The sequence below is a fragment of the Pleurodeles waltl genome, chromosome 2_1 (assembly GCF_031143425.1).
Source record: "Pleurodeles waltl isolate 20211129_DDA chromosome 2_1, aPleWal1.hap1.20221129, whole genome shotgun sequence".
Lineage (NCBI taxonomy): Eukaryota > Metazoa > Chordata > Amphibia > Caudata > Salamandridae > Pleurodeles > Pleurodeles waltl.
Window position 1 is genome coordinate 644,368,876 of NC_090438.1, and position 15,115 is coordinate 644,383,990.

The window sequence follows — 15,115 nt, forward strand, 5'->3', positions numbered from 1 at the left end:
GGCATCATTTGTGAAAATGGAGAGCATGAGTGTCCAAGGTATGACAAGCAATGTTCACAACACATGCCCTGCGCAGTTCATCCCTGGAAATAAGTCCTGCCTCTGCCATGTGTTACATCTCTGCCCTCCCTTCTCTAGGGGGTGCTGTAAGCGGACTATCTGTACCCTGAGAATTATCATTAACACTCACTCAGAGTCACTTTCTGACTCCTGTTTGCTTCCCTTTTCTATGTGGCATGCAATAGAAGACCTACATTAGCTTGCATGGACTTCAGGTCCCGTAATGTACTGCTTGGTAGTCGGTAAGACCTGTAATCTTCTGTCCATTGGTTCCAATGGGAAAAGTCCGGTTGTCCCTTTATACTGGATTCTCTCCTCCAGGACTTGTGAGAGACTGAAGCTGCACACACCTGTAACCTCTCTTATGCAGCCCAGCCATGTGACTCTGCCCTGGCATTGCTGCTGCCTGGAACTGCTTATAAGAAGCCATTCCCTGAAGCTCCCCTTCTTGCATTGGAGTATGATTCATTTGTGTTCCATACCCCTTGTTGGATTGTGTTACAGTCCTGATTCAGCCTGGACCTGCTCTGTGTACCCAGTCCTGTTTATGCTTGTTCCAGTCAGAGTCTGCTCCCTGTTTCTCAGCCTTGTTCATGCTTGTTTCTGCCAGACCCTGCTTTCTGTTTCCAGACCTGTTTCAGCCTTTGCATCAGCCTGAGCCTGTGCCCTGTCCCTAGCTTTGCCTCCTAATTGGTTCCTTTGCTTTCTGTTTCCCCTTGGGTTATTGTGTCTGGTAAGTGTCCTATCAGTCCTCACCTGTCTAGAATTGTTTTCCTTTGTACTTGGGTTGGCACCTGGTTTCCAGGAGGCATATCCAGGCCCCATCCTTTGTCCTCATCCTACTCCTATCTCTCTCCCTAATCTCCTAAACCTCCTAACACTCACCCCCCTCCACTCTTAAACCCTCCTCCCCCAGCTCTTCTCACTCTACCTGTCCCCCCCTCCCTCGCGCTTTCCCGCCGCGACCTCCTTCACGCCCCTGCCCCCCAGCTCCCATTCGCCCCCAGCTGACCCCTCCCCCCCTCTCCTCCCTCTTATGGCGGCTACTGCGCGACAGTGGTAGCGACCCTTGACCCAAGGGTAGGTCGCTCTCCCTGCCGCTGCAGCTCCTCCAGCTCCTCCAGGTTCCTGAGACCCACCTCGCAGTAAGTACCCCCCACCTCCCAGCCCCTCGCCCTGCCCCGCGCTACTCACCCTCTCTCCTGCTCCTGCTTCTTTTCTTCCTCTCTGTTCTTCCTCCTCGCTCCTCTTCTATAATCTTCTTCTGTACTCTTCTTTTCCCCGTCTTCTCTCTTCTTCTGTGTGCTTCTCATCCTCTCCTGTCGCCTCTCTTCTTCTTCATCTTCTTCTGTGGTCTTCTGCCTTCTGTTCTTCGTCTTCTGTATCTTCTTCTGTGTTCTTCTGTGTTCTTCTGTGTTCTTCTGTGTTCTCCTGTGTTCTTCTGTTCTCCTGTGTTCTCCTGTGTTCTTCTGTTCTTCTGTTCTTCTGTTCTTCTGTTCTTCTGCGTTCTCCATCCTCCGTCTTCTGTTTCTTCTCGCACCTGCCCTCCTGCTCCTGTCTCATCCCCCTCCCTCACTCGCCTCCCCCTCTCTATCACCCCTATCTACCCCGTTCGCTATCTGCCTCCCTCACTCCTCCTATCTACCTATCTCTCTATCTCTCCATCTCACTATCTAACTCCCTCACTCACCACCTCCTCCTATCTACCTATTTTTCTATCTCTCCACCTATTTCTCCATCTATCTATTTCTCTATCTCTCCCCCCCTCCCCACCACCCCCTCTGTTACCTATCTTCCTATCCTCTCACTCTACCTCTCACCCTCACCCACCTCTACAACCCCCCTCCCCTATCTTCCCAACCCTACTCCTATCTCTCTCCCTAATCTCCTAAACCTCCTAACACTCACCCCCTCCACCCTTAAATTCCCCTCCCCCAGCTCTTCTCACTCTACCTGTCCCCCCTCCCTCGCGCTTTCCCGCCGTGACCTCCTGCACGCCCCCGCCCCCCAGCTCCCATTCGCCCCCAGCTGACCCCTCCCCCTCCTCCCTCTTATGGAGGCCGCTGCGTGACCGCGTGCAGCGGGCGCGCCAGAGGCAAGCCCGTCTGCGCCCGTCTGCGCCTGGCCCACGCCCAGCGCCACGACCCCTGGTCCCCAGCTCTCCCAAGCCCCGCTGATCCGCTACGACCCCACCACCCTCCACGCCCTCAACCCAGGGTGCTCCAACACCTGCTTCCAAGCTCACCCCAAACGCACCCATGGACCCTTCGCCTGCAACTCCTGCAAACGCATCTTCCACCACGCAACTACCACGACCACCAGCCCACGCGCCATCAACCACCTCAAGTGCATCCTGGTCAACGCTCGTTCGGTCAACAAGCACGCCGTTGAACTCTGGGACCTCCTGGACTCCACAGCACCGGACGTCGCCTTCATCACGGAGACCTGGATGAACGCCTCTTCGGCCCCAGACATCGCCACTGCCATCCCCGAAGGCTACAAGATCTCCAGAAAAGACCGCACCAACCAAGTAGGAGGAGGTATCGCCATCGTCTTCAAAGACTCCATCAGCGTCACCACCTCCACCGAAGACACCCCTCTCGCCGCAGAACACCTGCATTTTCAGATTCGCACCGACCCCAAGACCACCCTCAGAGGATCCCTCGTCTACCGTCCCCCCGGACCGCGCGCCCCTTTCAGCGACTCCATCACCGACTTCATCTCCCCGCACGCCCTCGCCTCGCTGGACTACATCCTCCTAGGCGACCTCAACTTCCATCTGGAACAAAACAACAACCCCAACACCACCGCCCTGCTCGACAACCTCGCCAACCTCGGACTCAAGCAACTGGTGAACACCGCCACCCACATCGCCAGAAACACGCTTGACCCTATCTTCTCCGCCAGCAAACACGTCTTCTTCAGCCACACCTCCGCTCTACACTGGACCGACCACAGCTGTGTCCATTTCACATTCCGACGCGAGACCCGCCACCTCCACACTCAACCCACCCCTCGTCGACAGTGGAACAAAATCCCCGAAGAGCAACTCTTCTCCGCACTCACCGTCAACCAACCCACCCTCACCACCTACCCCAACGACGCAGCCCTCAGCCTCTCAAACTGGATCTCCAACTGCGCAGACAACCTTGCTCCCCTCAGACGCACGCATCAACAGGCCATCACCAGACAACCTCTCTGGTTCTCTGACACCCTCAAAGAATCGAAGAAAACTTGTCGCGCCCTCGAGAAGGCCTGGCACAAGGACCACACCGCCGACAACATGACCGCTCTCAAAAACGCAACCCGCGAACACCACCACCTGATCCACGCTGCCAAAAGGAACTTTTTCACCGACAGACTGGACAAAAACAGCCACAACAGCAGAGAACTTTTTAGCATCGTCAAAGAGTTCTCCAACCCCAGCGCCCTCACAAGACTTGTGCAACTCCCTCGCCACCTTCTTCCATCGCAAGATCAGCGACCTCCACGACAGCTTCGGAAACCAGACCCAACCAAGCACCACCGAACCCACACCCCCGACCATCACCCTCAACGACTGGACCCACATCAACACTGAAGAAACCAAAACCACCATGAACTCTATCCACTCCGGCGCCCCATCGGACCCCTGCCCTCACTTCATCTTCAATAAAGCCGACGACATCATCGCCCCGCACCTTCAGGCCGTCATCAACTCTTCATTTTCTTCTGCTACCTTCCCCGAATGCTGGAAACACGCCGAAGTCAACGCCCTACTAAAGAAACCTACGGCTGACCCGAGCGACCTGAAAAACTTCCGCCCCATCTCGCTCCTCCCCTTCCCCGCCAAGGTAATAGAGAAGACCGTCAACAAACAGCTGACCACCTTCCTGGAGGACAACAACCTGCTCGACCCTTCACAAACCGGATTCCGAACCAACCACAGCACTGAAACCGCCCTCATCTCAGTCACAGACGACATCAGAACCCTGATGGACAACGGTGAAACAGTCGCCCTCATCCTCCTCGACCTCTCGGCTGCCTTCGATACCGTCTGTCACCGCACCCTAATTACCCGCCTCCGCTCCACCGGGATCCAAGGCCAGGCCCTGGACTGGATAGTCTCCTTCCTCTCAAACCGATCTCAAAGAGTTTACCTCCCACCGTTTCGCTCAGACCCCACCGAGATCATCTGCGGCGTACCTCAAGGCTCATCGCTCAGCCCGACACTCTTCAATGTCTACATGAGCCCCCTCGCCAACATCGTACGCAAGCACGACATCATCATCATCTCCTACGCTGACGACACCCAACTTATACTCTCCCTCACCAAGGACCCCGCCAGCGCCAAGACCAACCTACAAGAGGGCATGAAGGACGTCGCAGATTGGATGAGGCTCAGCCGCCTAAAGCTGAACTCTGACAAAACGGAAGTCCTCATCCTCTGCAACACCCCGTCCGCTTGGGACGACTCCTGGTGGCCCACGGCCCTCGGCACCGCACCTACCCCCACAGACCACACCCGCAACCTCGGCTTCATCTTGGACCCTCTTCTCACCATGACCAAGCAAGTCAACGCCGTGTCCTCCGCCTGCTTCCTCACCCTCCGCATGCTCTGCAAGATCTTCCGCTGGATCCCCACCGACACTAGAAAAACCGTGACCCACGCCCTCGTCACGAGCCGCCTGGACTACGGCAACACCCTCTATGCTGGGACCACCGCCAAACTCCAAAAACGCCTGCAACGTATTCAAAATGCCTTGGCCCACCTCATCCTCGACGTACCCCGCAACAGCCACATTTCCGCACACCTGAGACACCTGCATTGGCTACCAGTCAGCAAAAGGATCACCTTCCGACTTATCCCCCATGCACACAAAGCCCTCCACAACAAGGGACCGAAATACCTCAACCGTCGCCTCAGCTTCTACGCCCTCACCCGTCTCCTCCGTTCCTCGGGCCTCGCACTCGCTGCCGTCCCTCGAATCTGCCGCTCCACAGCGGGTGGGAGGTCCTTCTCCTTCCTGGCAGCCAAGACCTGGAACACCCTCCCCACCAGCCTCAGGACCACCCAGGACCACTCCGCATTCCGGAGACTCCTCAAAACCTGGCTTTTCGAGCAGCAGTAACCCCCCCCCCCCTTCCCCCTAGCGCCTTGAGACCTGCACGGGTGAGTAGTGCGCTTTATAAATGTTAATGATTTGATTTGATTTGATTTAGTGTTGCATGTAGTCTTTAGTGCCTAACAGTGACAGTGCGCTATGGCTGTATTTAAGGATTTGCAACTGTGTCTCCAGCCGGACCCACAAGGGCTAGTCTTGTATATGTTAGTACAATCCTTGTTTGTGCCCTAAGGGTCCAGACACATAATCACTTCTGCTGCCTCCTTTCTATGGGGCTTGCGTGGTGACTATCTGTAAGATTAATTTGCACAGAGGCACTGATGTTCCCTGTTGCTGTGGAAAGTTCTGAGCTCTACCCTGTGTACAACCTTAGTGATAACCCCTGCGTGTTTGTCCATTACTGACCGTTCCATATTTTTCTCATACTAAACTTTCTATGACTTCACCTTTCTGCTTTCTCTGCCTTACCATAGCTGGCCTTTCCCCATGTATGCCTTTTGCTGCTCTTCTGCTTTGGTACACTACTTCCTTGTGAGATACTCTGTGAAGGCAAGGCGTGCCACTAATAGAGTCCTACCTAGACCCGCCCCTAAACCTTGACCACATGGAGCCCAAACCTGACACAGGGTACACACTAGAACTGGGCACTTCTGTGGAATGGGCATCTGAAAATATGTGAACACATGCAGCCAGGGCAGCAGGTTCACCACAGCAACACAAGTAACATAGGTAATTGTAATGAGTCAAACTGACATGTACCAAACATTTTATGGGTGGAATTAAGGTACAGTGTCTCAAATACAGTAAATACCAAACATGTACACATGTCAGACATTTGTGTAGTCCACACACAAGTCACCATGAAATCGTAACCAACAATTAATGACATATGAGAGGTAGCATATCCTACATAGCACTCATCAACCATCCTCAATGATACCTGAGTTTTGCTTGTCGTGTGAAACGCAATGTCCCCAATGTCAAACAACTACACACATCACATGAGTCAACACATATTACAAACACATATCATGACTGTTGTAGATCACTGATTGCCATCAGATGTAGATACCCATTTGCATGAAGTCCAATGTATTGCATGTCGTTCCTCCAGAAACACACACATTGTTGTTACAGATCATTGAGACCCAAAATACACAGTTGCATGTTCTACCACATGCGGCCAACCATTATACCACATACTGCAGGCCATAACATCCTATCTTCGTGTTGATACAGAGTGCATGCATGTTAAGTTTTTAGAAGATCACGCAATCACAGATGGCGTAAAAAATGTTGGTGCAAATTCGTCAAAAAATCATGCAAACACAAACTCTCCATACATGGGCCCTTATAGTGAATTCCACCTACGCACCACACGCACGCGGATATCCTTTGAAATTGAAGTCTACAGGTAATGCATTGTATTTTGCCGCACATGTAGGTTATGCGTCAAAAATATTTACGCAAACATTGTATGTGTCAAAAAAATACACGCATGACGGAAAACGGGCCACAAAGAGGAGAGGAAGTGATGTAATAGGAAATCCTGTTTACAGGCATGGTACAATGGGTGTACTTTCACTTTCACTTCACAGACTGTGTTATTCTTGACTGTGTGGCTGTGTCTCGGTGTTGCTTGTGTCTTAATTACATTTATTTTATCTTGTTGTATCTCTCTTGTGTCTTTTGTGAATTTTGTTTGTTTATTGTACCTGTGTATGTGATTTTGTGTAGTTAAGTGTCTTTCATATTGTATTTGTACTGTCAGGTGTCTGTCTGGGGGTTAGATTAGTGGGGTTAATTAAGGTTCTCAAGTATGGGCTGTAGGTTTCCTTTGTTTTCCTCTTTTTTTTTTTTTTTACACATTCTCAGTTTGGATTTTCTGATCAGGGACATGTCTGGAAGGGCGAGGCTGACCCGCATGGGAGAGGAGGAGCTTGGGGGCTTTGTGTGGCTGGTGTGCCACTTTCTTCCCTTGATGCTTGAGATGGGTGGGCGGGTCATACAGGGGTATTGCACAGAGGCAAGGCTGCTGCAGTGGGGCAAGGTGCTCTACCACCTCAAGAGAGTCTGCCATACAAGCAGGATTGAGTACCACTTAAAGCATCGCTGGGCTGACCTGGTGGCCAGAGAGCAGGATCTGCTGTACCACCTGGGTGTGGTGATCAGTGGCCCTTTTGGTGAGTATCACATTTACAAATGTGTACAGTAGAATGCTCCTGAGTGACAGGAGCAGATGTCTTGACATGCTGCATGCAATGTTTGTGGCCAGGTTTAATGCAAGTAGAAAAAAGTGTTAGTGTCCCAGTACTGAGATGGAATCCACATGTCTATACATGTTAACAATGCAGGCCTGAGGTTTGTTGAGTCATGTACGACTATCACTTGGGGCCACCTGTGCAAAGCTATTTTTAATTGTCACAAACAGCCTACTTTTAAGAATTTGTGTGTTCTCTTCAAGAAAAAAAGTTTATTCCAGTGCACGTACCCAATTTTGCCATTCTGCAATCACATTGCCGAATCACCAAACAGGGTTTGCTAGTGGCATTTAGGAAGGGGTGTTCCCTTCTTGTTTGTAAGATGCAGTCCGCTGATTAATTGTTTGGTAGCCACAAATGCCGTCACAAAACTATTACAGTTACCACCAGTTTCAAGTTGATGCTAACCCATTCGCAAAAGGGAAGGGATCCCCATGACACAGGGAACACTGCCGATGTGGCATTTGTTACCTACATACAACTGAATGCATGATAATTGCAGACTGAAAATTGAGCCACATGTTCATCACACTATGACTCAGTGTCCCTTGATACACAAGCCACAATACCTGAGTCACCTGTATTGCAGTGCACCAGGGAAGTTCCATTGGAATTGTCACCAAAATATAAATCATGCCATGGAGTACCATCTGAAATGGATTAGCCACAAATGGTTGAAGTAGGTTTAGCACTACATGATTGTTAGGCCCAGTGCATGTGTGCAGATGTGTGGCTATCACTGACTGGAGTGTCAGTGTCAATGAGAGTTTGCAATGGTATGTCTGTAGTACTGTCTACATGCAGGATCACCAGCTCACTCATCTAAAATGTTATACATTGTGATATGATGTCCACACGTTTGTACAGTGATCTGACATTGAGCATATATTTCCTTTCCATGTCTTACAGGTGGACCTGCCCCCTATGCCATCGGGGAAGTGGCTCGATTTCAGGACCCAGATGTATCCAGTAAGTGTGATAATGTCTGTCCAGTGTAGTGATTGCAGCTGTTGTGTGAGTGACTCTTGTGTGTTGCACTCATTACAAGATATGATTATATGATTGGCTGGCACGTGATCTGATATCTTACTTGGCTGGATGTTTGACATAGTGTTCCGTGCAAGGGTTACACATTAACAGGTGGAGAGTCATATATTGGGAGTCTTGTGCTGCTCAATAGGCAGCAGCGTGTGAACAAGGTGATTACTAGCCACATGTAGGCCCACATGTTATTTGGAAGTGCACCAGTGTCAGTATATTGGCACAGGGCCATACCCTCATTCTCACAACACAGTGATACATCAGTTTTCCACACACAATTGTTTATCCCTGTGTTGTAATGTACATGTAGGACAGTATGGGTTACTGTCCCCCAGCATCTAGCCCCATAAGTTGTACTCCATTTACATGAAACTTATGTGGTATGTAATAGGCGTGCATGCAGGTCAAGGCCAGACGTGTGCTGGCATCAATGTGGGTGTTTTGGAAATTGTATTGGCAGATCAGGTGTTGATGGTTGTACACAACTGGACACATGAATGTAGATGTGAATGACCTATGGATACCTTATTGCTAGGTGGCAGTCCTCCTCACATGTGTTCCACTCACTAAATCCATGTACAAGTGGACATGTCTTAGTGGTTGTCCTCAAAAGTTGTGATGATGTATTGCATGCCCATCCCCCCTGAGGCACAGGGATAGGGGAACAACATATATGTAGGTAGATGTGATGTCACAGTGTAGATGACATCTCATTCAAGCATGCATGTGTCCCAAACAACACTGACCCCTTTTGATTAGCAACTGCATACCATCCTGCCAATTACATCTAAAAGTCACTGGTCTTCTGTGCCTTGAAGTTGACTCAGGTGATAACGATTTGTTGGCCTGGCCCATGTGAAGTAGTTGCTACCTTTGCATTTTGACACATTGCACTACATCAATGCACAGATCACTTTACTTGGTCCAACTCTTGTGCTTTGCTGTGGTGTAAAAGACGTGATGGGTAGGCAGCGTTGCCATTACATTCATCAGGGACGTTGTATTAACTGGACTGTGATTTGTACTGCATGTGCAAATCGAGGCAGAGTTTTAGACTATCATCTGTACATGCATCACACAATGATGATACTGATGGTTGAGTATCTCATTTTTACAGCTGCCAACCTGGATTTTGTGGAAATCAGGGCTTTCCAAAAGCGGGCAGTGCAATACCGACACAGCTTGGATGTTGAGTCTGGGTCCTGAACGATGGCCCGATGCTATCAAAAAGAACGAGCCACAGGGGAATGGCGGGCTTTCAGCCAAGGGGGACCGGCATTGGCCACAAAGGTTGTAGCCACCACCACAACTATACAGAGTACCAGAGCCGCCACCGTCACATCTGCCCTACCTGCTGCACCATCAACCTCTGCACCACAGGCCACCACACCTGCTGCACCATCAACCTCTACACCACAGACCACCACACCTGCTGCAATGGACATGTCCGCAATAGGGGAGCTCCAGAGGGACATTAAGAAGGTCCTCAAAAAGCTGGACAGAATTCAGAGGGATTTGGACAAAAACACAAGGAAACTGAAGGCCATCAAAAAGACACTGAGGAGGGCCAACTTGTGAACTCTTGCCTCCCTTCACCCCTAGTTCAGTCCCCTCCCTCCTCATTTCTCATCCTGTTTCATAGTGGGTTTAAGTGGTTTAGTGATACCTTAGAGTAGGGTAGTTGTTTAGATAGGCTAAGTAGGTTTGGGGGTGTTTTTTACATATTATTACTTGTTAGTTTGTAGGTGGGTGGGTGGGTTTTAATGTTGGGGTCTTGTGTATTTGAAAATAATATATATATATATATATATATATATATATATATATATATATATATATATATATCCAAGAAAGAAGTGACTCAAACAGATGATCTAACTAAAGAACAAAAATATATTTCTACTACAACGTTTCAGCTTCCGCCTTCCTCAGGTAGTACAAGATGGTTTGCTCAGTGGCTGCACAGCTGACACTGCTGGATTTTCAAAAAGCATCATGAGTGAAGATTCCAATTGGAATGTGGAATCAATGCAGTCCTGAGAACTCTTCAGATATGCAGAAATCAAGTGGTATTGTCAGTGATGTTCAGTCCATCTGGATGCAGTGATTTTAAACGTTACATCTAGAAATTTTCTCTGATGTCCAGTAGTTCTTCTTTTAAAACATGTTCCACAGGGAAAATCTTCAAATCTGATAGTAAATGGTCCACAAGGTTAAAATGATTCGCTACAGGTTGGTCATGTTTCTTGTTAATTATTGCTGATTTGTGGTTCCTGAATCGTGTACAGAGGTCATTCACAGTTTGACCTACATATTGTTTTTTACAGCTTTGACTTTGGCACTGAATCACACAAATAATGCATGTTGAATGACATGTAAGATGCTGTCTTATTCTATAGGTCCTTCTTGTAACAGAGCTAGTTACTGATGATGTTTGTAAAAGGTATTCACATGTGATGCACCTTTTGGAATCACAGCAATTAACTCCTGCATTTGTTACCACTTGCTTAAGTTCAGCTCTCACAATAAGTGATAGTAAATTGGGAGCTCTGCATTAAGCAATGACTGGTGGTTTTGGAAAAAGCTTTTGCAATTTTTCACAAGTAGATAGTAAGGGAGAAGTTGTTTGTATTATATTTCTGTAGTTGGGAGATGATGGATGATAGTCAACCACAAATGGGATTCTGTCACTTTTGTTTCTTCTCTTGGTATTCCAAATAAGTGCTTCCCTGGGTAACTGCAAAGACTTGTGAATTTGTTGCAGCATGATATGCAAAGGATAGCCTTGCTTTTTAAATAATCTAACAAGCTCCTGTAGATGGTCTTTTCAAGTGTCTTCATTGCTACAGATGCGTCTTATTCTGAGTGCTTGGCTGTAGATGATGCTGAGTTTAGTGTGGCGTGGGTGACATGAAGTCCAGGTTAGATACAAATGAGGATCTGTAGGCTTGCAGTACAGATCAGCTATAATTTTGTGTTCATGAATGGTGAGTAACACATCCAAAAAAGGGAGATGACTCTTCTGTTTAGTATAGCTGTCAGTGAATTTGATGGTAGGATGGATACTGTTGACAAAAGCTGTAATTTTCTCCAGTGTTCTGTTTCCTGCATTCCATATTGTAAATATATCATCAATGTATCGTAGCCATACCAGTGGTTTGATGTTAGAACTCGCCAGTATATAGTCCTCCAGTTTTGCCATGAAGATATTTTCATAGGAAGGAGCCATCCGAGTGCCCATGGATGTCCCTTGTACCTGCAAATAGTGTTTACCATTGAAGGTAAAATTGTTGGATTTAAGGATAACTCTTGCAAAGTTGGTAAGCACATTTGTTGATGTTTTTTCACAGTTCTTTTATTAAGAACCTCAGATAATGCCATAAGCCCATCATCATGTGGTATATTGGTGGATAATGATGTAACATCAAATGTTGTCATCATCAAATCTGTAGGTTTGGTTTAATTTTTCAATAATCTGAAGAAAGTGACTGGTGTCCTTAACAAATGATGGAAGTTGTTGGACAATGGGCTGGAGGTGCAGGTCAACAAATAAAGATAGTCTCTCAGTGGCCGTATCATTGGCAGAGATGATGCGGCGGCCAGGATTGTTAATTTTGGGAAGCATATAAAATCTTCCAGGTCTTGGTTTGGGGTGAACAAGTATGTCTGCTGTTGTTTCATCAGTGAGGTTTAAGTTTCTGTACTTTGAAACCATGTTCTTGATTTCTTTGTTCAAGTCTTCTGTGGGATCGGTTTCTAAAGTATTCTGCAAGTCTGCATCTTCTCTCGAAGGTTTTTAGGTCTCTCTTCATGTTGGCTGTATTATGGTCCTTAGGTACAGGCCAGAAATAGAGGCCTTTGCTCAAGAGGTTTAATTTGCCTGGTGATAGCAGCCCTCCAGTTAAGTCAATAACTGTATCTGATGTCTGGAAGGGTTGTAGCTGGCTGGTGCTATGCAGTCTTTTTTTTCCCTAGAAATCTGTTTTTTTATGCTGTTTACCCACAGGACATACACTGACAAGTGAATCTCCAAGAATAGAATGATTTATAAAGTGGTGATTTGGGAGAGGAGGTATATGAAATCTTAACATGTCTCTTTTCAGTTTTGCAGATTTAATTTTAAAAGCATTCTTTGCTGTGATCTTTTTTACTTTTTTCCAACTCTTTTTGTAGCTTGGTTTTAAGCATCTGCATTTTTTGAATGGTCACTTTAACATATACTGATAGTAGGGACATTGGTGTGTTATGCAGTAAAATATTCCATGAAGCAGACCATTCACAGTTACTTAGTTTAAAGGGTGGTTTAGATTTAATCGCCAGCCCCATGGGATGATGTTAAGTTTCTTATAGATTTGTCAATGTGCTATTCTAAATTGGCACTTACTGATTTTCTCCTAGATGAACAATGCATATCTGGGATGTAGATTTGTTCTTGACATGGTGGTTGCTTCTGGCTTGAGCGTCGGATCCAAGGAGGATACAGGTTTGTGATCTCAAAAACAGTACACTGGAAGATGAAGGATCACAAAAAAACAACAGTCAGCCAGGGCAAAAATCTGGATCCCAAAGGATACAATGAGTCACAAGAAAGTGTATATATATTTGCTTAGTATTAGGTAGTATATGTTTAGGTTAGTATATGTTGTCCTGCATGTGTCTTGTCATATAAGAGGGGTAGGGGGCAAATGTTTAGAGTGAGTTGTTAAATGTGGTAAGTAAGCTTAGCATACGGTAGTTAGGGCCAGTTGTGGGTAATATATAGTTAGGATAGATTAGGTTAGTATAGGTGTGTTACATAGTTTTAAGTTCTGTTCCATACATAGATAATAAAAATGTAGATACTCCCTTACTGCATGTGTCATATGCTTGGGGCTCAGGGTTTTTGCATGAGTGTACAATGCCAATTGTCTTTTGGCCTGTGAATTCCATCCTGCATCCACATCCCTCTCTTGACATGTTAATTCCCACTTCCAACTGAGCTGTCACATTGGCAGCTACAACAAATATAAATCTCAATGCATCTGCCACCCATTGTACCCACCACTCAACGTGACTATGGTTCACATGTATTGGACAGGTAGGTGTGCTTTTTAAGCTGTGTCATGATGTTGGGAACTGTGGGACGTCTGCCAGTTCATGTCAACACTGCTAAACTGAGAAGTGCCAATTTCAGATGAGGTCAAGTATACAAATTTCACCCCAGTGTGTTTTACTTGTACTCACAGCTTACGTTATTGACCGAGCACTATTACACAGCCATCCCTGCTGTATGATGTGGGTGAGGAATGTATGTTTTAAAGCAAATGTCACATTCACAGTGACTTGCTTGTAGGGGATGTGGCCAGCATTGACATCCGCCTTGTATATACCTTGTGCGTAGATATCTGCCCACATTATTTCTGCACTCTGGTATTGACACTCTCTAAGCATAGACATGTTACACACATCACAAATCTCCAGCAAAGTAGATGTGTCACATTACATTGAGACAAAGTGGGTGTGTAGGTGCTGTTTATTATAAAGTGCTATAATGCAATATTTACATAGTGCAGGTCTGTGACCCCATTAGTGTAAAGCATTCTATTGTGACGCAACACAAGTGCAAGTTTGAGGGACATGTAATTGGACATGCTGAGGTGAAGTGTTATTCAGTTCAGGGGAACATGAATTGCCAATTGAGTAGTGAGAAACAATTGTAGTCCATAGTGGAAAGGTTAACAGTGTTTCGGTGAAGAGTGCATGACACCAACTGTAGCCACACTGGCATGTTGTCAAGCACAGGACAAAGGGAAATTGCTGCCCATGTGGAATGGGCTGGTGCTACTGTGTACTCCTAAGGGTGAAGATGATCTGTTCCACATCTTCATCCTCTGAAGTGTGTGTCACCTCCTCTGCCTTTGGTGGTGGTGGTGGTGGGTTTGAAGGGGCTACACACACTTCAGTGGTTGGCGAAGTGGACACCATAATTCCCGGCAGCTGTCACCTGTGGAATTACATATGGCATCACTGTAGCAAGGAGGAGCTGCTGATTATTGAGTATGGGAGCAACATCCCTGTGGTAGGCAGCCATGTCCACCCTGAAGAGGCCAGTTCCCAGTGCATGGAGTCCTGCTTGTTGTCATGCATGCAGCAGCAAGATTGGAAGGGCAGGTGTTGTGGCAACTCCCTCATGGCAGTCGTTAGACCCCTCACACACTGTTGGACTCCATGCAGTAGGAATTGTGTGACTTGTTTGGCTGCTGTCTGTTCTGCGGACGTCATCATGCACATGGTCATCCCCTCAAGGCTGGCTGCCATAGTTTGCATCCCCACCTGCACCTCCTTGATTAGCTCCCGCTGTACTCCCACTACAGTCCTCTCAAAGGTGGTCCTTGTGTCATCAGTGTCCTCAGCTGTGTTTGAGCTGGCAGATTGTACTATTGGGGTGGTGGGTCTGGAGGATTCCCAGGACATCTTGGAGGGTTTCCTGGCTGATGGTTGTCAGCTGGTCATCCAGGTGATAAGGGTAGTCCAGGACAGGCAGATCCACAGGAGAGCCATCGTCCTCTGCAATGAGATATTGTCCAATAAGTGTGTATGTGTTGTGCCAGTTGTAATGTGACATCACTGACTTCCTATTGGTGGTACATTGTCATCTTGGTTCCCATG